The 25122-nt window shown below is 36.0% G+C and overlaps 1 protein-coding gene across 6 annotated transcripts in view; it reads left to right on the top strand.

Moving 5' to 3' along the window:
* Positions 1-25122, top strand: part of HOXC4 (homeobox C4) — a 132916-nt gene that overhangs the window by 80537 nt on the left and 27257 nt on the right. The gene's annotated exons all lie outside the window — the stretch shown is intronic.

The following is a 25122-nucleotide window of genomic DNA, read 5'->3' as shown; positions in this document are numbered from 1 at the left end:
TGATAAAGGAAGGAACTCTTCAGAAAGCTTGTCAACTTATAAATCTATAGTTAGTCCAATAAAAAAGTATCATTGCTCAATGCAATACTCTTGTTATTTTGATATATATACATAGTGCTGACTATTCTATATGTGGTATAGGTTCATTGATTTTAAAGTTTTGTGTTTATTGTCACAAAATGTTGCCTTATTTTCCCCCGATATTATGCCAAACGTTTGAAACCTTGTTTGTGTGTTTTAAATGTATAGTTATACTGTATATACTAAATATATATATATATATATATATATATATATATATATATATATATATATATATATATATATATATATATATATATCATTTTTAACTACTAATTAACAGACAAAAAGTTGCTAATCTGTATATAGCAGTACAAAATATATATGAAGGAAAAATAATGAGACACATTTTTGAGGTGAAAGTCCACAAGACAGGTTGCCAAGTATATTAAAATGTATCAATTATATTTTATCATACTTTATAAAAAAACATATGGCTTGAGAGTGCAGTCCACTTCTGAGTTTTGTTTGTGTGTAGGGGAGGTTACAATTAATCATGACATATATATTAGTATATAAGCAACAAGCACACGTGCTCTACATTTAGACAAAGGCATTTGAGTAGCCAGGAAAAGTTGTTTTCATAGTGAAACCCTCCAAACATGTACAAACTTCCTTCAATTTACAATAATGCTATTGAGAGGATATGTACCAAAACTGTATGCAGTGAGAATGATCAAGATATGCGTAGATTGTATGCAACCGCCAGCACCTTGTAGCTGCATTCCCCCTCCCAACACATTTATTGACTTACCTTACCTTTGTTCATCTTTGCTCTAAATGATTGTTGATTTGACCTTTGCTGAATTACACTCAGAGGTAGGGACTATTCTTTAAATAACAGTCACATGATTCTCCTATGTACCCAATCTGCTGATCCTTCAGACCTGCATCTGTAGACCTTGGCCTGGCTGACCCATATGTAATTATACTCATGAAAGTGGCAACATATTTAGCTAACAGGCTGCTTAAAGCACACCTCTCCAGTGTCTGGCAAATTCACCTATTAACATATTCTAGAAGTTTGATCATTCCCACTGTATCTCTTGATAAAAGGGGCAGTAGAAATTACCTCAGACAGAGGTAGGTTAATAACTTGATATTGTATAAAACACTGGGAAGGAAATTCCTCAATAATGTATCTGTCCCATTAATAGTACTAAACTTTGCCCTATAAAATGAATTACATTTTGGTGTAAATAAACTGTAGGAGTGGCTAAGAGTGAGAAAGTATATGCTGTTTAAGATTTACTGCACACCCCTTGGTCCTTTATGAGGTGGGCTGGTCCTGACAGAGGGAGAGATGCTTGAGATGATGATTTACTTATAATTTACTATGTTTCACTTGCTGTGTAAGGTGCTTTACATTATGTACAATGCATGACATTACTTTGTATCATTGTGAAGTGTACTAAGGGAGTTGTCTTGATCAAAGAAAAAAAAAAAACAACATATTCCTTAATTGTAATGAATAAAGAAACTTAGTGAGTGGAATACACAGCATATTATTATAGACCGTTTAAAGGGAAGATATAGAGGGTGTATATTTTGCATTACCCAGCACAAGGAATTATGTAATAAGGGGGAAAGAGGAATTAAATGGATACTAAACCTATTTTTTTTTTCTTTCATGATCCGGATAGAGCATGCAATTTTAAGCAATTATAATTTTTTCTTTGTTCTCCTGGTATCTTTATTTGAAAAGCAGGAATGAAAGCTTAGGAGCCAGCCCAAATATAGCCGCCAATCAGCAAGCATTATCCCGTGTGCTGAACCAAAAACGGGCCAGCTCCTAACCTTTCATACCTGCTTTTTCAAATAAAGATACCAAGAGAATGAAGAAAAATTGATAATAGGAGTAAATTAGAAAGTTTCTTAAAATTGCATTCCTTATCCAAATCATGAAAGAAATAAAATGGGTTTAGTATCCCTTTAAAGGGACAGTACACTGTACAATTGTTTTTCCATTACTGTATTTTAAATGACTTGTTATACCAACTGCAGAGTATAAAATATTTGAGAAATTCCATTTTCATGCTTATTTGTGTATATGAAGTAGCTGATTTTGTGCTTTGAAACCACAGCCTATTACAATGGGTTGAACTTAAAGGTGATATCAGATCTCATTATGTTCTAAGTTTGTGTAAACACAGACTTGCTTCCTTATCTTTTATTTGGCTGGAACACCAAAGCTCAATACGTAGAGAGAACAATGGAAAATGATAATTTTATTACTAACTATCCTGCATCCCACTGAGAGTGTAATCTCTTCTGCTGGCTGGGTATACTTAGGCTATTCAATAGCCTATACTCCAGTATTAATTTGTTCAGTATAGGTGGCGATACCACAGGCTAAATCAGCTATTTCAAATGCTGAAATAGGAGTAAAGGAGCTATTTGTAACCCAATTAATACACTCTAGCAGGTTAAAAGGATCATTGGGAATAATTTAAAGGGGAGAACATTTTTGGGTGAACTGTCCCTTTAAATAAAACAGAATTAATGCCTTTTTTAGAAAATAATCCCCTCCAAGCTCAGTGATGCGCAAATTCTATAGCCTGACGCCCGGGACATGCAGTTCATGGCACAGGGCGTGTTTTTTTTTTTTTTTCATTTAGCCCTGCTTTGCATTCCTTATCCCAGGGCTCGACAAACCCAGGAGCCTGGGAGCCACTGGCGTGTGGTTTTTTTTTTTCATTTACCCCTGCTTTGCATTCCTTATCCCAGGGCTCGACAAACCCAGGAGCCTGGGAGCCACTGGCTCCTAGAATTTTACTAATAAGGTATACCAAAGCACCAACTAAATGAAGGCTGGGTCTGGACCAAATACAATATTATCATACGATTACAATAAACAATTTATTGAGTGAACAAATAAGTTAAAAACATGGATCCAATGTAAACAATCAAATTTATACAACAATAATAGCTAAATGAATAGTTAAAACAAATAGTTATGTAACAGATATAGCATTTAAAATTGTGCAAACATTGCTCTTAAAAAATATTCCTAAAAAATTCCAAATTTAGTATAAGGCTCACAACAAAAATTCAACTTTGTGTTTACCACATACACATACACAAATTTATACAGCAATAATAGCTAAATGCATAGTTAAATCAAATAGTTATATAGCAGATATGGAATTTAAAATTGTGCAAACATTGCTCTTAAAAAATATTCCGAACAAATTCCAAATTAAGTATAAGGCTCACAACAAAAATTCAACTTTGTGTTTACCACATACACATAATAGGTGAAGTATATTAGTCAGTTATATAATATTATCTAACCAATAATGTTATTGATTCTATGCAATGCTCCTAAATATTGCCAATAGTAACTAATGTGTAAGGCTCTGAGTAAGACCTTTAACTGTGTGTTTAACACATACGCATTGTCAAGTAAAAAATATTGTGACAGCAATATGCCAATGTAAAAAATGTGTATAAAAAAAATTGTGCGCAAAAATTACTGATCAAAAATTATTAATGGTCAAAAAAATAGGTTGATCTTCAAAAAATGTGAATTAAGAACAAAGATTGTGAAAAATGAAAAACCAAAAATTTACAAAAACATTGTGGTGTGTTCAAATAGTGACTTAAATAAATGTAAATAATAGTCCAAAAAATAGTCTAACAGAGAAACCTTAATAGAAAAAATAATCCAACAATAAATTATAATAAGTAGTGTCTCTTTAAGAAAAAACAATAATCCTTAAAGTGTTGTGAATCCTAACAGCAATAGTTATGGTGATTTTCCAAGTGTTTTATACTGAATAGCAGTGTCAGTACTTGCTAGCCGTTTTCCAACCCAAAATTCTATCTTCTTGGCAAATATTTTGTTATAATCCCTGGATGATCCTTCTGTAAAAGAAAGATATGATGGTGTAGATTGTTTTTAGATCAATAGAAAATGAAATTGTGCTTACCAGTCAACGCGTTTCAGTCACAAAACTATCTACACCATCATATCTTTCTTTTACAGAAGGATCATCCAGGGATTATAACAAAATATTTGCCAAGAAGATAGAATTTTGGGTTGGAAAACGGCTAGCAAGTACTGACACTGCTATTCAGTATAAAACACTTGGAAAATCACCATAACTATTGCTGTTAGGATTCACAACACTTTAAGGATTATTGTTTTTCCTTAAAGAGACACTACTTATTATAATTTATTGTTGGATTATTTTTTCTATTAAATTTTCACTGTTGGACTATTTTTTGGACTATTATTTACATTTATATAAGTCACTATTTGAACACACCACAATGTTTTTGTAAATTTTTGGTTTTTCATTTTTCACAATCTTTGTTCTTAATTCACGTTTTTTGAAGATCAACCTATTTTTTTTGACCATTAATAATTTTTGTTCACTAATTTTTGCACACAATTTTCTTGATACACATTTTTTACATTGGCATATTGCTGTCACAATATTTTTTACTTCACAATGTGAATGTGTTAAACACACAGTTAAAGGTCTTACTCAGAGCCTTACACATTAGTTACTATTGGCAATATTTAGGAGCATTGCATAGAATCAAGAACATTATTGGTTAGATAATATTATATAACTGACTAATATACTTCACCTATTATGTGTATGTGGTAAACAAAAAGTTGAATTTTTGTTGTAAGCCTTATACTTAATTTGGAATTTTTTAGGAATATTTTTTAAGAGCAATGTTTGCACAATTTTAAATGCCATATCTGCTATATAAATATTTGTTTTAACTATTCATTTAGCTATTATTGCTGTATAAATTTGTGTATGTGTATGTGGTAAACACAAATTTGAATTTCTGTTGTGAGCCTTATACTAAATTTGGAATTTTTTAGGAACATTTTTAAGAGCAATGTTTGCACAATTTTAAATGCCATATCTGTTACATAACTATTTGTTTTAACTATTCATTTAGCTATTATTGTTGTATAAATTTGATTGTTTATACATGGATCCATGTTTTTAACTTATTTGTGCACTCAATAAATTGTTTATTGTAATCGTATGATAATATTGCATTTTTCCAGACCCAGCCTTCGTACAGGGAGTGCAGAATTATTAGGCAAGTTGTATTTTTGAGGATTAATTTTATTATTGAACAACAACCATGTTCTCAATGAACCCAAAAAACTCATTAATATCAAAGCTGAATAGTTTTGGAAGTAGTTTTTAGTTTGTTTTTAGTTATAGCTATTTTAGGGGGATATCTGTGTGTGCAGGTGACTATTACTGTGCATAATTATTAGGCAACTTAACAAAAACCAAATATATACCCATTTCAATTATTTATTTTTACCAGTGAAACCAATATAACATCTCAACATTCACAAATATACATTTCTGACATTCAAAAACAAAACAAAAACAAATCAGTGACCAATATAGCTACCTTTCTTTGCAAGGACACTCAAAAGCCTGCCATCCATGGATTCTGTCAGTGTTTTGATCTGTTCACCATCAACATTGCGTGCAGCAGCAACCACAGCCTCCCAGACACTCACTGTTCAGAGAGGTGTACTGTTTTCCCTCCTTGTAAATCTCACATTTGATGATGGACCACAGGTTCTCAATGGGGTTCAGATCAGGTGAACAAGGAGGCCATGTCGTTAGATTTTCTTCTTTTATACCCTTTCTTGCCAGCCACACTGTGGAGTACTTGGACGCGTGTGATGGAGCATTGTCCTGCATGAAAATCATGTTTTTCTTGAAGGATGCAGACTTCTTCCAGTACCACTGCTTGAAGAAGGTGTCTTCCAGAAACTGGCAGTAGGACTGGGAGTTGAGCTTGACTCCATCCTCAACCCGAAAAGGCCCCACAAGCTCATCTTTGATGATACCAGCCCAAACCAGTACTCCACCTCCACCTTGCTGGCGTCTGAGTCGGACTGGAGCTCTCTGTCCTTTACCAATCCAGCCACGGGCCCATCCATCTGGCCCATCAAGACTCACTCTCATTTCATCAGTCCATAAAACCTTAGAAAAATCAGTCTTGAGATATTTCTTGGCCCAGTCTTGACGTTTCAGCTTGTGTGTCTTGTTCAGTGGTGGTCGTCTTTCAGCCTTTCTTACCTTGGCCATGTCTCTGAGTATTGCACACCTTGTGCTTTTGGGCGCTCCAGTGATGTTGCAGCTCTGAAATATGGCCAAACTGGTGGCAAGTGGCATCTTGGCAGCTGCACGCTTGACTTTTCTCAGTTCATGGGCAGTTATTTTGTGCCTTGATTTTTCCACACGCTTCTTGCGACCCTGTTGACTATTTTGAATGAAACGCTTGATTGTTCAATGATCACGCTTCAGAAGCTTTGCAATTTTAAGAGTGCTGCATCCCTCTGCAAGATATCTCACTATTTTTGACTTTTCTGAGCCTGTCAAGTCCTTCTTTTGACCCATTTTGCCAAAGGAAAGGAAGTTGCCTAATAATTATGCACACCTGATATAGGGTGTTGATGTCATTAGACCACACCCCTTCTCATTACAGAGATGCACATCACCTAATATGCTTAATTGGTAGTAGGCTTTCAAGCCTATACAGCTTGGAGTAAGACAACATGCATAAAGAGGATGATGTGATCAAAATACTCATTTGCCTAATAATTCTGCACTCCCTGTATAGTTGGCGCTTTGGTATACCTAATTAGTTTTATCTTTCCATTTGACGACAACTAGGTGTCAAATTATCAAAGCCAGAGGTCTTATTTAGTAGGCACTAGGTGTACTCCACTATCAATATTTTCTGCTCCTAGAATTTTACCACTGGCTCCTAACTTTTTGGGTTATTCTCCATATATCTATATACAAATCCAACTGTCTGGCTCCTAAAAATATGCCTGGCTCCTAAATATTCTTACTGGCTCCTGATTTTTGAACATATTCGTCAAGCACAATTTATATATATTTAAAATAAGGCTTATCCAAATCATGAAAGATAACAATTGAGTTTAGTATCCCTTTAAATAAAACAGAATTAATACAATTTTTAGAAAATAATCCGCTCCAAACTCATGGATGCAGAATTGCATGCCCGGGACATGCAGTTCTGGGCGCAAGGCATGTTTTTGTTTTTTTCATTTAGCCCCGCTGCGGACAAGCAGAGGGCAGCAGGTCTACAGCTTTTTTTTTTTTTACTTCTTACCTCGCCACCAATTTAGCGTGTCTCATGTCTCAACTCCTCCCTGCTAGTCCCCACTTGCGGTGTTGGAGACTTTCAGTGGAGTGGTCGACTCCTCCCTGGCAGAGCAATTTTGATCTTTATAGTGAATGCGTGTGAGCAATATTATTACAGTATTATAGATCAGCTATTTTTTAAGAATGCTGATTTTATTATTATTGAATTACATCAACATCTGTATTAGCTGTTTCCATCTTCCAAGCTTGATAGTTCGGCGGAAACTTTCATTGGCACCTTTACATTTTTTGGTTCAGAATCACAATTCTTATATACTGGTGATATTACAATAGGCATTGGTGCTACTTACTGGCAGCATACACATATTACCCTACAGATGATCAAAATGTAAGCTTGAGCGCTTGAAAGAGCACTGTTTAAAGAACAGAAAGAACAGGTTTTAATAACATTTTGAGTTTACGTCTATTGTAAAATTTACTTTTAAAGGGATAGTAAAGTCAAAACTAAACTTTCATGATTCAGATAGGGCAGGCAATTTTAAACAACTTTCCAATTTACTTTTATCATCAAATTTGCTTTGTTCCCTTGGTGGTATTTTTGAAAAGCTAAACCTAGCTAGGCTCAAACTGATTTCTAAACCGTTGAAAACCGCCTCTTAGCCCAGAGCATTTTGAAAGTTTTTCACAGTTAGACAGTGTTAGTTCATGTGTGTCATATAGATAACATTGTGCTCACTCCCGTGGAGTTATTTAGTAGTTTTCACTGATTGACTAACCTGCATGTCTGTCAAAAGCACTTAGATAAGGAGGCTGTCTGCAGAGGCTTAGATACAAGGCAATCACAGAGGTAAAACATATATTAATATAACTGTGTTGGTTATGCAAAACCGGGGAATGGGTAATAAAGGGATTATCTATCTTTTCAAATATGAAAATTTTTGGTGTAGACTGTCCCTTTAAGGCTCAGGAGCACCAATGCTCATATTCTTTAAATAATAATTACATTCAAATAGCTTATAACACAGGCCTAGATTACAAGTGGAGCACTATCCATATTGCAAACCTGCACTAAGAATATTGCACAATCTGGTATTAAAAGTCAAAGGTAAAAAAGATGTACCAAAGAATCTTAATGTGCCCAAAAATAGCAAGTATACTCTCAATGGATAGCGCTGGGTGCACTATCATTGCTCATATTACAAGTGGTGATATAAGTGCCATTAACATCTTAATGACCAGGGACGTACTCTATACGCCGATGATCTTTCTATGGGACTTGTTTTTTTCAATAGCAGGGTACGTTGAGGTCGTCAAATGGTTAAAGTGTTATAGTCAAATCCAATCAGCAGTGTTAGTTGTTCAGCTGGATCATGCAGCTAGCACTGCTGATTGGATCAGTAGAAATTTCTACTATGGCAGTTCTGATCAGGACTGTAAGTGTGTGTGTTTACCCCTTTGTGGCGGTTAAACCCAGCATAACAGTGTTGCTACTGTTAAAATTACATGTTGTAATGCATTAGAGTTTGTCATATTAACACTATAATGGCCCTTTATGGTAATAGTGCTGAAAAATGTAAAGTAAAGTGTTAAGGCCAGAATAAACGTATAATAAAACACATCTATCTATACTATAAACGCATCTTTAATGAGTCCATCGCCAGTTGCACACAAATCCTCAAAGGAATGTTAGCTGCGCAAGGCAGCCAAAATAATGTTGGCTTTGCACGCAGCCAAAAGAATCCATCTGGATGCTCACCCTGCCATTTTCGGAATCCACCTAAATGCAGGGTAGGTGAACCTGAAGCCTTAAAAAAAAAAAAAAAAACATGCAACCGCTCGCACGAAGTATAAAAAAAAAACTAACCTCCCGCACGAAGTATGAACAAGCACCTAAATCGCAAACCCCCCATCACAAAATAATAAAGTAATTAACCCCTAATCCGCAAATAGCATAATTAAACATTAACCCCTTAACCGTAAACCACATCTCAATAAGCCTAATTAACCTATTAACCGCTACACCGCAAAAAAACCCACATTGCAATAAACCTATTTAACCTATTAACTCTTAAACCGCAAACCCCCCACATCGCAATAAACCTAATTAATCTATTAACCCATAAAGTGCCAAACACCTACATTGCAATAACCCTAATTAATACATTTACCCCTAAACCGCCAACCCCCCTACAACGCAAATAACTAATTTAATTACTAAGCCCCCTAACCTAACACCTCCTAAATTAACCCCAATTACTATTAAATTACAATTAAAATAAAAAAACTGACATTAAATTACAAAAAATAAAAAAGTCTAACATTACAGAAAAAAATAAACAAAATATCAAAAATAGAAAAAAACACCCTCTAAACTAAACTACCAATAGCCCTTAAAAGGGCCTTTTGTAGGGCATTGCCCTAAGTTAAACAGCTCTTTTACCTTAAAAAATACTAAGTCCCCCCTAACAGTAAAAAACCCCCACCCACCAAACCCCCCAAAATAAAAAAAAAACTAACACTAAAAAGACCCTAAACTACCCATTGCCCCTAAAGGTGCATTTGTATGGGCATTCAGCTCTTTTACTGCCCTTAAAAGGGCATTCAGCTCTTTTAAGCGACCAAATCCCTAATCTTAAAAAAAAAAATCCTTTAACACTAAGCCCAACTAGGTACTCGCCGTTCCTGAAGTCTGACGGAGAAGGTCTTCTTCCAGGCGGCTCCATCATCTTCTATCTTCATTTGGAGCAAAGGTGGCGCAGAGCGGAGGTGCGGAGCTGTCTTCCCGATGCCTGGATCCTCATCGGCGGTCCTCAATGGCAGCGGTCCTCTGCCGGCTGCGGCGGTCCTCAGCCGCATGGAGGCTCCTCTTCATGCGATCGTCCTTAGCACAGTGAAGATTGAATGTAAGGTATTACAATACACACAAAAGTCCAGCACTCGCTCACAAGCTCTCAGCTAAGTTTAAAAGCAAACTGAAAGAGTCAGTGACTGCATTTGGCCAAATTTGACAAACCCAGGTTGAATGCAAGGTACCCCATATTTATTGGGGTACCTTGCATTCCTATTTGCTGAAATTTTGAAATCAGTCAATAGGATGAGAGCTACTGAAATCTTATTGGCTGATTTGAACAGCCAATAGGATTTCAGTAGCTTTAATCCTATTGGTTGATTTTAAAATTTCAGCCAATAGGAATGAATGCAAGGTACCCCAAATTGATTGCGGTACCTTGCATTCAATCTTTAGTTTAAGACGGACATCGGATGAAGAGGAGCCTCCATGCCGCAGAGGACCACCGCCCCGCCGTTGTAGACCGCCGCTGAGGATCCACGCATCGTGGAAGATTGCTCTGCCCCTCCGCTCTGTGCCGCCAGTGAGGACCACCGCTGTGGATCCTCAGCTCCGCACCACCGCTCTGCACCGCCTTTGCTCCGGATGAAGATAGACGATGATGGAGCCACCTGGAAGAAGACCTTCTCCGCGGAACGGTGAGTACCTATTAGGGGCTTAGTGTTAGGATTTTTTTTTTTTTTAAGTTTTAAGATTAGGGATTTAAACGAGCTCAATGCCCTTTTAAGGGCAGCGCCTATACAAATGCCCCTTTAGGGGCAATGGGTAGTTTAGTTTATTTTGTGCTATTTTTTTTTATTTTGGGGGGTTTGGTGGGTGGGGTTTTTTATTGTTAGGGGGTAACTTGTAATTTGTTTAGGTAAAGAGTTGTTTAACTTAAGCCAATGCCCTACAAAAGCCCCTTTAAGGGCAATTGGTAGTTTAATATTAGATTAGGGGGGGTTTATATTTTGGGGAGACTTTTTTATAGGGGTTGTTTATTTTTTTCTGTAATTTTACATTTTTTATTTTTTGTAATTTTAGCTTTGGGGGTTTGCATTTTTTTTTTTAAATACACTGCCCTCTGGGCAGGCTTATTGCCTAGTAATTAATAAAATAAAAGTTTTCACTCATATTTATACAGTACATAGTATACATATTACAGGTGGCCCTCGTTTTACAATGGTTCAATTTACACCGTTTCAGAATAACAACCTTTTTTTTTCCAGTCATGTGACTGCTATTGAAAATCATTGAAATCAGTGCATTTATTAAAATAGCCAGTAGGTGGAGCTGTCCACTTGTGTTGTAGCAAAGCCAAGCAAGCTGAAATTAATCAGTTTAACCAGACCTGAGCTATCAAGCAGATTTCAAAGAAACAAGATCTTCCTGTCTATAACTCAGTCCAGATTGGAATGCATAGAAAGAACTGTTTGCAGAAAAATGCAAGTGAAGTCTGTGTTGTGTGATTATTTTATTAGGTTTATAATGCTGTTTAGCAAATGTTTTTGTTCATTTAACTTAGTTTAATTATATATTCTGTGTTGTGTGGTTATTTTATTAGGTTTATAATGCTGTCTAGCATTTAAAGTCTTCATTTCAAAGCTTTAAAAATAATGTATTAGGTGTTACTTATGACGATTTTAAGAGGGGCCTGGAACCTATCTCTCTCACTTCCCATTGACTTACATTATAAACTGGGTTTCAATTTACAACGGTTTTGATTTACAACCATTCCTTCTGGAACCTAACCCCGGTGTAAACTGAGGGCTAACTGTACATTTAAAATGTAGGTTTATTATTGAAATAAATGCTTGAACAGTGACTTAAAGGGAAATGGTATCTAACATGGCTTTGGGTGCATAATGTATGTATATGTGTATTTGTATATTTGTAGATAGATATATATGTGTGTCTATATGTATGTGTGTGCATACTTACATATTTGTGCACACATACATATATATACACATTAATACAAACACACATATATCTACACACATACAAATATGCACACTTACATATACCTTTGAGCCCCTCCCTTTCCAACACCTTGTGATATGCTATATCCCTTAAAATTCCTGTTAAAAAGTGTATATGTATATATATATATATATATATATATATATATATATATATATATATATATACGGGGTGAGTATCACTATGGTTTACTAGTCAGGGGTTTAAAGCTATTACCCCAGAGGGAAAAAGCTAGTTGTCAAAAAAATGCAAAGTCATCTGTGACCACTGGATCTGTGGAAATGTCAATCTATATATATATAAAGTCAGTTATAGGGTATTCCTAGCATTACCCGGGTAATGCTAGGATTACCCAAGCGGCTGTGGGTAAAGCCCAATGTAAGATCATAAATTCCCTCTGGTTGATCGAGTCACCGCATCAAACATATATACGATGCACTGTAGTTCCCCCATCTTCACTATATTTATTGACTCTGCCTGGGGATTTACAGTACATCGGTCCTTACCCACAGCCACTTGGGTAATCCTAGTTACTTTACCCGTAACATATATATTTACACACACATACTTCTTGTTGAGTTGCAAGAGTACATTATAAACAATTCAGAATAATTACCCTGCAACATTCTGTCTTTGAACAGCAAAACAATGCACATTTTCGCCGCAAAGCAACAGTTTTCAATGCTTTGAAAATGTTTATTTTGGACTCAGTTCTTCAGTAAACACCTTGTAGTTACTGGACAGTTCTGTTGTATTGCTGTGGAAATAAACATCAGCCAAGGTTAACCATTTTTACAACAAAAAACATCTTTATTTACTGCAAATGTTTTTCCATAGCGAAACTCCAGCAACCATTTGCCTTATTTGGAGGAGCTAATCCAGGCTTGAGTCTGTAGACAAGAAGGCTAGCCGCGGTCATAATGTTAGTATAAAGTACACTGTTTTGCAGCCAATTAGGGAACAGTAGCTAGCAGGGGTAGCCTTGAGATGTCCGCAGGGTGCATTTCATGTTCAGAAAATTAGAAAAGCTTCAATTTTCAGAGCTAAATTACATGAAAGGGGCAAAATAAATAATGAAAACATATTGAAAGTTGTTTCATTACACATAATTAAACATTTTATATAGAAATAGTTTACTGTCCCTTAAAAAACATTTCTCCTTATATGTTAGAGGTCCTCTCTTAGGCTGGGTACCACTTGACACTGATCAGTATTCTGCACTTCACCTGGAACCGAGTGTTTCACCATTTGAGATATCTCCTAGCATTCTGGATTTACAACGGTTGTGCACATACTTACATGTGCTTGTCCCTAATCATGTCAGTGCTTAGGGGAAAATGTATCAATCCACAGGCAGGTTCTCAAGCAGAGAGTTACTACTTAGAATAGATGTTCCATTATAATATGTAAGTTCTATTTTCAGATTAACGTGGTCAAGAAACTGACTGGAGCTAGCGCAGGTGTCTCATAGCTACCACTTCATAAAGAAAGCTTGTTCTTGAATCCGAAACAAATTCATTCAAAGTTTTCCAAATTCGAATCGGTCCGAAACGAAATTCGAAAAACTCCAAATTTATCTGAACCAAACCGAAACAAATTTTTCGATCATGCACATATTTATCTTGAAGAGACCGCTGTTTCACAACTTCTGTTTCCGGCGAACCTGAAGGAAACAGGGGCATCAAGCTCCATTCGGAGCATGATAATTCAGCCCCATAGACTCTGTGGGCTAGATTACAAGTGGCATGCTATATAGCACTTCCGCTGTATTGTAAACATTGCTAGAACTAATGTTTTTGCGCGTGCGTAAAGCAAAAGTTTTACACACAAGCAATACTGATGCTCTGACTTGAGATCCTTAGATATTGCGACCAAGCTAACTTATTCTCCCCATAGACTTCAATGGGCAGCGTAGAAGGAAAAAAATTAACATTTATGGCTTCCACGCTAATCCGACAGGATTTATTAATGTTTCACATTCTAATTTTCTTCACATACATGAAAATCTATATACATATTTCTATATATATATCTGTATATACCTATAAATATATATATATATATTCCTATAGATATATATGTATACATATATATTTTACATTAACATTATCACACATATATTTTTATGTATATCTAAAAATATATATTTAATTAAAAAAAAAAATCTATGTGAAGAACATAGGAATGTAAAATAAGTACAATGCACTTCAGGTTTCACAATGTAGGTCTAACCTGGTGTCGGGTTAGCGCACATGAAAAGTTATCTTAACCCCTTGCACCAAAAAGACGTATACATACAGTATATATATATATATATATATATATATATATATATATATATATATATATGTCATGCGGTACATTGTCCATTGTACCGCCTTACATATATATACATCGCAGCTTCTAGGTTGTAAAGTGACAGCGGAGATCTGCTGTTCCTGAGCTGCAGGCATCTGTTTTCAAATGAGCATGATCGGTGCTTTGTTATTATCATATGAAAGCACATTGCCTGATTTTTACAGACAATGAGTGTCACCGCCTGTAACGATCATCTGCTGGTGCCGATGGGAGATGTTAGAGGGAGGCGGTTAGCAGCAAATCCACAGAGGTAGAGGGAGTGGGAGAACCGGGCAGGGCCCTACACTGCAGAAAATAAAGTTTGGAAGGGAGGGATGGGATGCTGCACTACAGAAAAAGTGTGGATTGGGAAAGGGGTCACCCTACCTAACAATAGTAGGGAGAGGGGCGGTAGGGGGGGACACTGCACTACAGAAAAATAATAATAAATACATTTTTTTAAAAAATTGAAAATACATAAAATTTAGGTACTGGCAGACAGCTACTTGAACCTAAGATGGCCACCACTAGTGGTAGTGTTAAAGAGTTGTTTGGGGGCATCAGGGAAGTGGGAGGGTTGCACGTTAAAATAGCGCTTCACTTGTATATTAACATCTCCACTGCCGAGAAAATAAGCCTCATCAGTTAGATACTTAGGGGCCGAATTATCAAGCTCCCTAACTGGTCCACTGCTCCATAACTGGTCCGCCTGCTCTGAGGCTACGGACATCAATCTGGCCAATCCTATACGATAGGGCTGATTGACACCCCCTGCTACCGGCCGATTGGCTGCGAATCTGCAGGGGGCAGCATTGCACAAGCGTATGCTGTCAGCATTCATCGATGTTTGTCGGACATGATCTGCTGGGCGGATAATGTTGGACAGACCAATGATAAATTGGCCCCTTAATCTTTAGCTATATACAGTATATCTTTACTAGTTTTGTAATAGGATTTTCTATTCATATATATTTTCTTCTCATACCTGTGGAACAAAAATAGGCAGTTTAAAGATTGCAACAAATTCACAGGCAAAAACGCAACAAAATTTAAGAGCTGTATGCTCTATGTATCATTTACGTGTCCAAATAAAAATGTATTGAGTTGAATACTTTCTATAAAATTATTTTTGTGATAAGGGCTCTGAAACATATATACCTAATTACAGATGAACCAGATTAATTGATATATTGTAGTAAAAAATAAATAATAATCTCTAAGCTATACGCCCTGATATAAATCTAGATCCCATCTCAAGTTGATTCCTTTCGGTTCTTTTGTTCCTAATTTATAAAATCTGGTTCATCTGTAATTGTTGCATTTTTGTCTGTAAATTTGTTGCAATCTTTAAACACAGGTATGAGAAGAATATGTATATGAATAGAAAAGCCTATTACAAAACTGGTAAAGATATATATAGCTAAAGATTAAGGGGCATATTTATCAAGCTCCATATGGAGCTCGCCAGAAACAGAAAAGACCGCTGCTCCATAACCTGTCCGCCTGCTCTGAGGTGGCGGACAGACATCGCCAGGAATCAACCCGATCCAATACAATTGGGTTGATTGACACCCCCTGCTACCGGCCGATTGGCCGCAAATCTGCAGGGGGCGGCGTTGCACCAGCAGTTCACAAGAACTGCTCGCACATTCTTAAATAGGCCCCTAAGTATCTAACTGAGGAGGCTTATTTTGCCACTAATATCACTATTTAGGCATATGAGCAATATCTGAATTGTACCCTTAGACCGACCACTCTTCTAATTTTTAATTCTATTTCTTCTTATGTTTTTTTAATCCTGAAATTTTATTGTTATTCTGAGTATGTTACATGCTGAGTGCTGTGTATGTTTATCCTCTACTGGTTTTCTAGAATGAAGTGACCAGTATTAGCTTTGATGCAAATATATATCTATATACCTACTTAATTGTGCCTTACATCTATAGCCTCCTTCTAATAGGGCGGCCATCCGTTGAGAAAACACATACACAGACTATAAGTCAGGTGTTTGGGGGCGTGATCTGAATACCCACGCTCTCAAACCATCTTTGAGAAAGCGCCAGTTGATGTAGCTACACCTTTGTCTCATGTGAGTTTGTTCCAAGTTTTAATGTATACCGAATAAATTTAATTGTTTTAAAGGCTTGTGCATAGTGTCTGTTAAAATACGAATGGACTTTGCTTTACTTACTTGTAATCTTGTAATCTTTTTGCTCTAAATGTATATGAATGTATACATTTATATTTATGTGTTAATATGTGTATATACACATACTAACACATAAATATATATGTATATATTCATATACATAAATATTTACAGGGAACACACAGTTCCCATAGACCGCTATGTAAAGGCACTTCTCTTTCCCATTTTTCTTCTTTAACCCCTTATAACTGCTTTTTGCATTATTATTTTTATTACAAAAATACTAAAAAAAAAAAATAATTAAAAAAAACCCAATATTCCTTATTTTGGGACCAATTGGGGGCTATTTTGAAAATTCACCAGAGATCTGACCTTGTAATGGCTGGTTATTTATCGTGCGACCGTTTAAGAGTGAATTTTCCCATTTACGGGCGTGCGATAAATTAGAACTCCACTCTAGGCCAAAATATCTAAAAATATTAATAATAATTACTAAAAAATATTATAGATACTGTGTATATTGCTGTGGAATATGTTGGTGCTATATAAATAAAGTATAATAATAATAATGTTCTATGGATTATTTAAAGAATCTATAATAATTTGTAATAATTATTATTAATATTTTTAAATATTTTATATTTAATATTATGTTAAATGTATTTGACCTTTTTTATATTTAATTTGATGGATTTCTTTTTTTCTGCAAAGTTTTTTGTTTTTAAATAAAGATTTAAGTTTGGGACAGTCCTTTATGTAAATGTGTGTTTAGTATTTGAATAAAAGGTTAAGCGTCAGTAAGAAATTCTCATCTCTGGAATAGTTGATTTTATGACAGTTAACAGTCCACCACTGTTGTATCCCATGCCAGAATATTTAGTAAAGTTATCTGCCAAGTGATGGAGTTTCTTTGAAGAAGTTAAACAGTTAAGTTTCCCAGCTGCAGAAATGGTAGTTTGTTTGTTTTTGTAGTTTTAAGGATAATATAGAGTAATAGCTCAGCCATGATTATTTATTTTTGTTGTTTATAATAATTTATTTTTACATTTTCCTCATTATACAACTCTTCCATGTATACTTTGTTCCACCACAAAATGAAATAGCACTTAATTTTCCCCCAGTTTAATCCCTAATGAAGTGACAATTGAAGTCAGTGGAAATCTTTTTGAACATCCAGATTCTAAATTGCATTTTCCGTGTATCTATTATTAAATATAATAACAAAATGTGTTAGTTTAACATCCTCAGAACAACATAAATACCAATAATGCAATGGAAACACACTTTTGGCATCTCAATTTTCTTGGGGTCTAAAAATAAACACCATATAGATGGTGAAAGCAAGTACATTGTCAGGCTTTTTGTTTGACATTGTGATTTATTATTATGAGTTGATGGTTCTTCAAGAACATGGAATTTTTTGAGGCCATGAAGGACAGACAGTGACAAAAAAGTTGTAGGTTATATAGAGTTCTTTATGGTCTTTGATATCAAATTCCCAACTTTTAATAACCCATGATGCCAGGAGTTGGGATCGTGATGACAAAGTTGGGGCATTTCATTGCCTAATCCTAGCTTTCACTGTGTGATAACAGAACATGAATTTGCACCACAAATATCCTTTCTCAAATCAAGACTATCCCACTATGTGATGGGAGCTCTGGGAGACGTATTGTAACTTTATATTTACAATGTGAAAAACACTGCTTGCATCATTTTTTATGTGAAACTGGATACTAAATGCATATAAGCAACACTCTGACCTTCAAACACACACAAATATAATTGCATTAGTACAAAAACAATAATGTACATTCTTATAGGGATATTAAAAAGTGCTTCTTTGGTAAACACAAATATGTTAAAGGGTTTATCCATCTCAAGTGGTCATACATAGGTTGGTTGACAATTTATACTTTTCCTATTTTTTAAAATGATTACCTCTATGTATTGGTATTGCAAAACCACCAGTTTTTTATTTTATTTTATTTGAATCTATTTAGTTTAGCCATGGCAACCATATTTGTCTTATGGCACACCACAAGTTTTGGTTATACAGATAATAATAATATATCAGCTCAGGATGGTCCTAGGTCCTTGGAACAAACACTGGTGTCTAAAGCACATTACATGTACATGCACATATATACATTTGTTGCATATTCTTATTCCATAGGCTTAGAACTTAAGTCCTAATTTAGTGATCAAGATCACTGAAAGTTATAATAGGAAGGGTTTGAGTGTGAGTCCTAAGTAAATACAGTAGAACAAACACATGATAAAAAGACAATACAATAGCACTAAGGGGCATATTTATCAAGCTCCGTATGGAGCTTGATGCCCAGTGTTTCTGGCGAGCCACTAAAGGCCGCTGCTCCATAACCTGTCTGCCTGCTCTGAGACGGAGGACAGACCGCCAGAAATCAACCCAATCCAATACGATCGGGTTGATTGACACCCCCTGCTAGGGGGGGGGGGGCACGATATATATAGATAAAGATTAAGGGGCATATTTATCAATCTCCGTATGGAGCTCGCCAGAAACAGAAAAGACCGCTGCTCCATAACCTTTCCACCTGCTCTGAGGTGGCGGACAGACATCGCCAGGAATCAACCCGATCCAATACAATTGGGTTGATTGACACCCCCTGCTACCGGCCGATTGGCCGCAAATCTGCAGGGGGCGGCATTGCCCCAGCAGTTCACAAAAACTGCTGGTGCAATGATAAATGCAGAGAGCGTATGCTGTCAGCATTTATCGATGTGCAGCGGACATGATACTCAACATCGGATAATGTCCGCTGCACAATGATAATTCGGGTCCATAGTATGAACTTCACATTAGTAGTATATTTTTTTCTGAAAATTTCAGTTATGTCTATTTCCACTCCTGTATCATGTGACAGCCATCAGCCAATCACAAATACATATACGTATATCTGTGAATTCTTGCACATGCTCAGTAGGAGCTGGTGACTCAAAAAGTGTAAATATAAAACGACTGTGCACATTTTTTTAATGTTAATGGAAGTAAATTGAAAATTTGTTTAAAATTTCTGTTCTATCTGAATCATTAAAGTTTCATTAACCTGAGTGTCTGTATAAGCATAAGCACCCTTTTATTTGCTCTTGATGCCAGTAAACTACAATTTTTAGAATGTCAGACATTTCATGTTTTCAGTAGGCAGCTCTCTTCAGCTACACATGTTGCCACTAATATTATTATGTTCTAGACATTTTATTTTTTGCCACTTTCCACAAAAATATGTAGAGAACCTTGAATATATCTCCAATTTGGGGCAACCCTTTAAAACACATAACATTTTATTTCACAGTTGTGTTATGGCTCTTATACTCACCATGGTGTTTGTTTAGCTTGATTTTTTTGTTGTGTACCAGAAGAATGTGAATGGTTCCCTTATATATTTTTGAAAAACATTCTGCTCATGCTTTAAAATATTAGACTTTGTATTGCCAATATTTACTGCTATAGGTACTGGATCAAACCAGCATTTGTGGGTAGCACTTATCAATTTGTTGTTTTTTCTAAACAAGTATTCAAAGAGGTGTACATTTGTTTTTAGATGGACATTAACCATACATAAATTAATGCTAGATATAATGATACAGCAATTGCACAGATTAACCTGAGAATAAAATGTAGATTTTTTTTGTTAAATTCTATTAGTTGTTTAAATATTGAAGAAATTAGTGTTACTTTTAGGTTTCTATAAATTAATGGGACCTGCATCTTTAAAACCTGTTTTCCTTTAACATTTCTAAATTCCATACAGCGATTGTTTGCATAGTTAATCTTTCTCTAATTGTCATCACCAGAAGACATTAAATAAGGAAACCTAGGTTTCAACATGGCAGCACCTATTACTTTATAGAAACTCGTGAGAATTGGAAAGCCCATGTGACGGACTTCCCGCTACCCCGACTGGGTAGCGCCATCAACCGGGTCCTTCCTCTGCTGGCTGTGTTTACTTAGGCTTGTCAATAGCGTATACGCCAGTATCAAAACTTTCAGTATAGGTTGGGAAACCACAAGCTAAATCAGCTATTTCAAATGCTGAAATAGGAGCTACTTGCAACCAATTTAATACACTCTAGCAGGTAAAAAGGATCATTGGGAATCATTTAAAGGGGAGAAAATTTTTGGTGAACTGTCCCTTTAAATTGTTTGATATATATATATATATATATATATATATATATATATATATATATATATATATATATATATATATATATATATATAGCATTTAACATCAATTAAGCTTTAAAGGGACACTAAACACATTTCATGCACATCCCTCTAATCATGGGTGCTGCCATTCATTATGTGCCCTAGATTACACTGCAGTTATATGAAGGAGAGTTGCTTTACATGAGCAAACAGGACAGCACTGGAATGTAGTGAAAGATAGATTTCAACATGATGGCACGCATGAGTAAAGGGAGGCGGGAAATAACCTCAATACTATGCTTATAAAATGTGTTTAGCATTTAATGTCCCTTTAATTGTTGTCAAATAAAACTGGTTTAAATGTTTTTTTCCTAGAAGATTACTGTAAAAAATGTTCACCATCCCTGCTCTGTACCATGTCCCGAAGATTAGCAGCTCAGTGTGGAATAGTGTCAGCAAATATATTTCCAAAATATCTCATAGGTCTTAACACAAGTTTAAAGGGACAATAGAATTATGCATTAACCTAATGCATCACTTTCTTTGGACTACTGCATTGCAGGAAAGCGTTTAAAGAAAGCATTTGAAATATGCATGCTTTGTTCATGCATATTTTAAATTACACTTACGCTATCTGGCAGACCAGAAACCTACAGCCAATCAGAGATTATAATGTATCAGCCATTATTGTAGCTGGCAAATCTTGTTTTCTTATTTGAGCAGATGTATTGGATATCTATTCCCGGAGGCAATGAACACTCAGGAGCATGCTGCCTTTTGGAACACTACAGCCTCTGATTAGACCAGTGCATAATGCTTTTAATTTATAAAAAATAAATAAAAACAATTTTTCTGCCCAGTCTTAGCCCCATCCTTGGAGGTCAGGCTGTGGCCCTGAAGAACTCTGACCTCACTTGAAAAGCCCACACCTACGCCAGAACACCTATACCCCCATTGGTTCTAAAGCCAGATCTGCAATGCAAAAGCTCTATCACTTTATTATTTAAACCCCATTTACAAAAGTTTTTAAAAATAAGCTTTTAAAAAATGCATTTAGTTGGAATGGTGTGGAATTGTATTACTCACTATCACTTAGATTTAGAGTTTTGCGGCCAAAGGGGTGCATTAGCTACGCGTGGTTTTTTTCCCCCCGCACCTTTTAAATAACGCTGGTATTTAGAGTTCTCTGAAGGGCTGCGTTAGGCTCCAAAAAGGGAGCGTAGAGCATAATTTACCGCCACTTCAACTCTCAATACCAGCGTTGCTTACGGTAGCGGCCAGCTTGAAAAACGTGGTCGTGCACGATATCCCCATAGGAAACAATGGGGCAGTTTGAGCTGAAAAAAAACCTAACACCTGCAAAAAAGCAGAGTTCAGCTCCTAACGCAGCCCCATTGTTTCCTATGGGGAAACACTTCCTAAGTCTGCACCTAACACCCTAACATGAACCCAGAGTCTAAACACCCCTAACCTTACACTTATTAACCCCTAATCTGCCGCCCCCACTATCGCTGACCCCTGCATATTATTATCAACCCCTAATCTTCCGCTCTGGACACCGCCGCAACCTACGTTATTCCTATCAACCCCTAATCTGCTGCCCCTAACACTGCCGACACCTATATTATATTTATTAACCCCTAATCTGCCCCCCTAATGTCGCCGCTACCTTACCTACACTTATTAACCCCTAATCTGCCGACCGGACCTCGCCGCTACTCTAATAAATGTATTAACCCCTAAAGCTAAGTCTAACCCTAACACCCCCCTAAGTTAAATATAATTTAAATCTAACAAAATAAATTATTTCTTATTAAATAAATTAATCCTATTTAAAGCTAAATACTTACCTGTAAAATAAACCCTAATATAGCTACAATATAACAAATAATTATATTGTAGCTATTTTAGGATTTATATTTATTTTACAGGCAACTTTGTATTTATTTTAACTACGGTAGGTACAATAGCTATTAAATAGTTAATAACTATTTAATAGCTACCTAGTTAAAATAAGTACAAAATTACTTGTAAAATAAATCCTAACCTAAGTTACAATTAAACCTAACACTACACTATCAATAAATTAATTAACTAAACTAACTACAATTACCTACAATTAAATCAACTAAACTAAATTACAAAAAAAAACAAACACTAAATTACAAAAAATAAAAAAAGATTACAAGAATGTTAAACTAATTACACCTACTCTAAGCCCCCTAAAAAAATAACAAAGCCCCCCAAAATAAAAAAATGCCCTACCCTATTCTAAAATAAAAAGTTAACAGCTCTATTACCTTACCAGCCCTTAAAAGGGCTTTTTGCGGGGCATGCCTCAAAGAAATCAGCTCTTTTGCCTGTAAAAAAAAACATTCAATACCCCCAACAGTTACCAGTGGTTTTTATGGAATGGTATTAAATGGTATATATAATTAGTTAATCTGTTTAAAACTATAATGTCTTTCTATCCACAACAGAGTTGGACTGACAACTCACAGGACCCCTGAGTGGAAGGAACTCATGCCCCCCCTTGACTCCCCCTCAGTTATAGTTCACACAGCTATGCTCTATCGTAAACCCTCATTTGTGTATTATGTCATTTTATATTTCTCCAATGTCATGATCAGTGCATACAATTACATGAGGCTCCTTTCCTTTAAGTCCTTGTCCAATAGTGTTGCGGCAGCTGCTGGGGTTTTACAAAAAAACAATAATAATAATAATAATCATGATAAATGAAGACTAAGAACTGCTTGTGCAATGCCACCCCCTGCAGATTTGCGGCCACTTGCAGGGGGTGCCAATCAACCCAATCGTACATGATCGGGCGGATTTCTGTCCGCAGGCTCCGAGGAGGCGTATGAGTTAAGGAGCAGCGGTTTTAAGACCGCTGCTTCTTAACTCCTGTTTCCGGCGAGCCTGAGGAGGGGTATTTGACCCCATTCAGGCCATGATAAATCGGCCCCTAAGACCTAGATTATGAGTGGAGTGCACAATATTTCCACTCCACTCTAAATACCAACACAAACATGTGCTCTGGTATTATAAGTTGAGCACAATGCACACGCAAACTCGCATTTGTATTGCATGGAAATTTTATGCTCACAACCTTTCCTTAGGCTCCAATGGGAGCCTCGTTCTAATGCAGATAGACATGTCACAGAACCTAGTACAGCGAAGGGGGTAAGTCGCACAGCATTGCCCAGCATATTTAAAATATATATGTGTATATATATATATATATATATATATATATATATATATATATATATATATATATATTTAAAGGTTAAACACAGTCCCCATAGACCGCAATGTAAAGGCACTTTTCAGTGCCATTTTTTTCTAACACTTCACATCCGCTCACTTTAATACCTTATAACTGTTTTGTGCCGTTATATTTTAATAAAAAAAATTCTCTTATATTTTATTTGTAAAAACAAACTATACTCTTTATTTCTGGGGGGCAATTGGAGGATATTTTTTGAATTAACCAGAGGTCTGACTGCTGGTTTATTTACTGAGCGCAAAGTGCTACTGTGAGCTTGTGGTAGCATTAACCAGCCACTTGTAATGGCTGGTTATTTAATGTGCGACTGTAAACGGGCAAATGTGCTAGTTTATAGGCAGACATTAAATTAGTGCTCCACTTGTAATCTAGCCCTAAGTGCGCTAAGAGTAAGAAAATAAATACTACTATGCTAATACTGCCTCAGACACAAACTACTGTGTATACTACTGCTGCTGCTTTTTTCAAATTTAGACTAAATCTTGGGGTTATCTAGTGTGGCTTGTTACCAGGGGAAAGTGGCTGTACTTCTTGTTACCTAGGAATCGTAGCAGAGGAAATATTATATATTATGTTTTTTTGGGTTGTTTTCTTATATGAAGGAAGAGTGAGGAGCTGATATTGCTAATTACCTCTTTTTTCCTACTATCTTTTTTGGAAGATGCGGATAGTGGGTCTTGAGTAAAATGGTAGGGTTTTAAGAGTGACACATGGAAGGTCGGATGTACTTTGTATGAGGATGGGAGGTCCACAAACAAACACTAAGTTACAAAAAAACAAAAAAACACAGTATCAAAAATAAAAACGAATTACACCTAATCAAATAGCCCTCTCAAAATAAAAAAGCCCCCCCCCCCAAATAAAAAAACCCATAGCCTACAATAAACTACCAACAGCCCTTAAAAGGGCCTTTTGCGGGGGAATTTCCCCAAAGAAATCAGCTCTTTTACCTGTAAAAAACAAATACAAACACCCCTCAACAGTAAAACCCACCACCCACACAACCAACCCCCCAAATAAAAAGCCTATCTAAAAAACCTAAGCTCCCCATTGCCCTGAAAAGGGGATTTGTATGGGCATTGCCCTTAAAAGGGCATTTAGTTCTTTTACATGCCCAGACCCTAC

Source organism: Bombina bombina, chromosome 3 (genome assembly GCF_027579735.1).
Source record: "Bombina bombina isolate aBomBom1 chromosome 3, aBomBom1.pri, whole genome shotgun sequence".
Classification (NCBI taxonomy): domain Eukaryota; kingdom Metazoa; phylum Chordata; class Amphibia; order Anura; family Bombinatoridae; genus Bombina; species Bombina bombina.
Note: the sequence above shows the minus strand (reverse complement) of the source record. Positions and strands in the feature narration are given on the sequence as shown.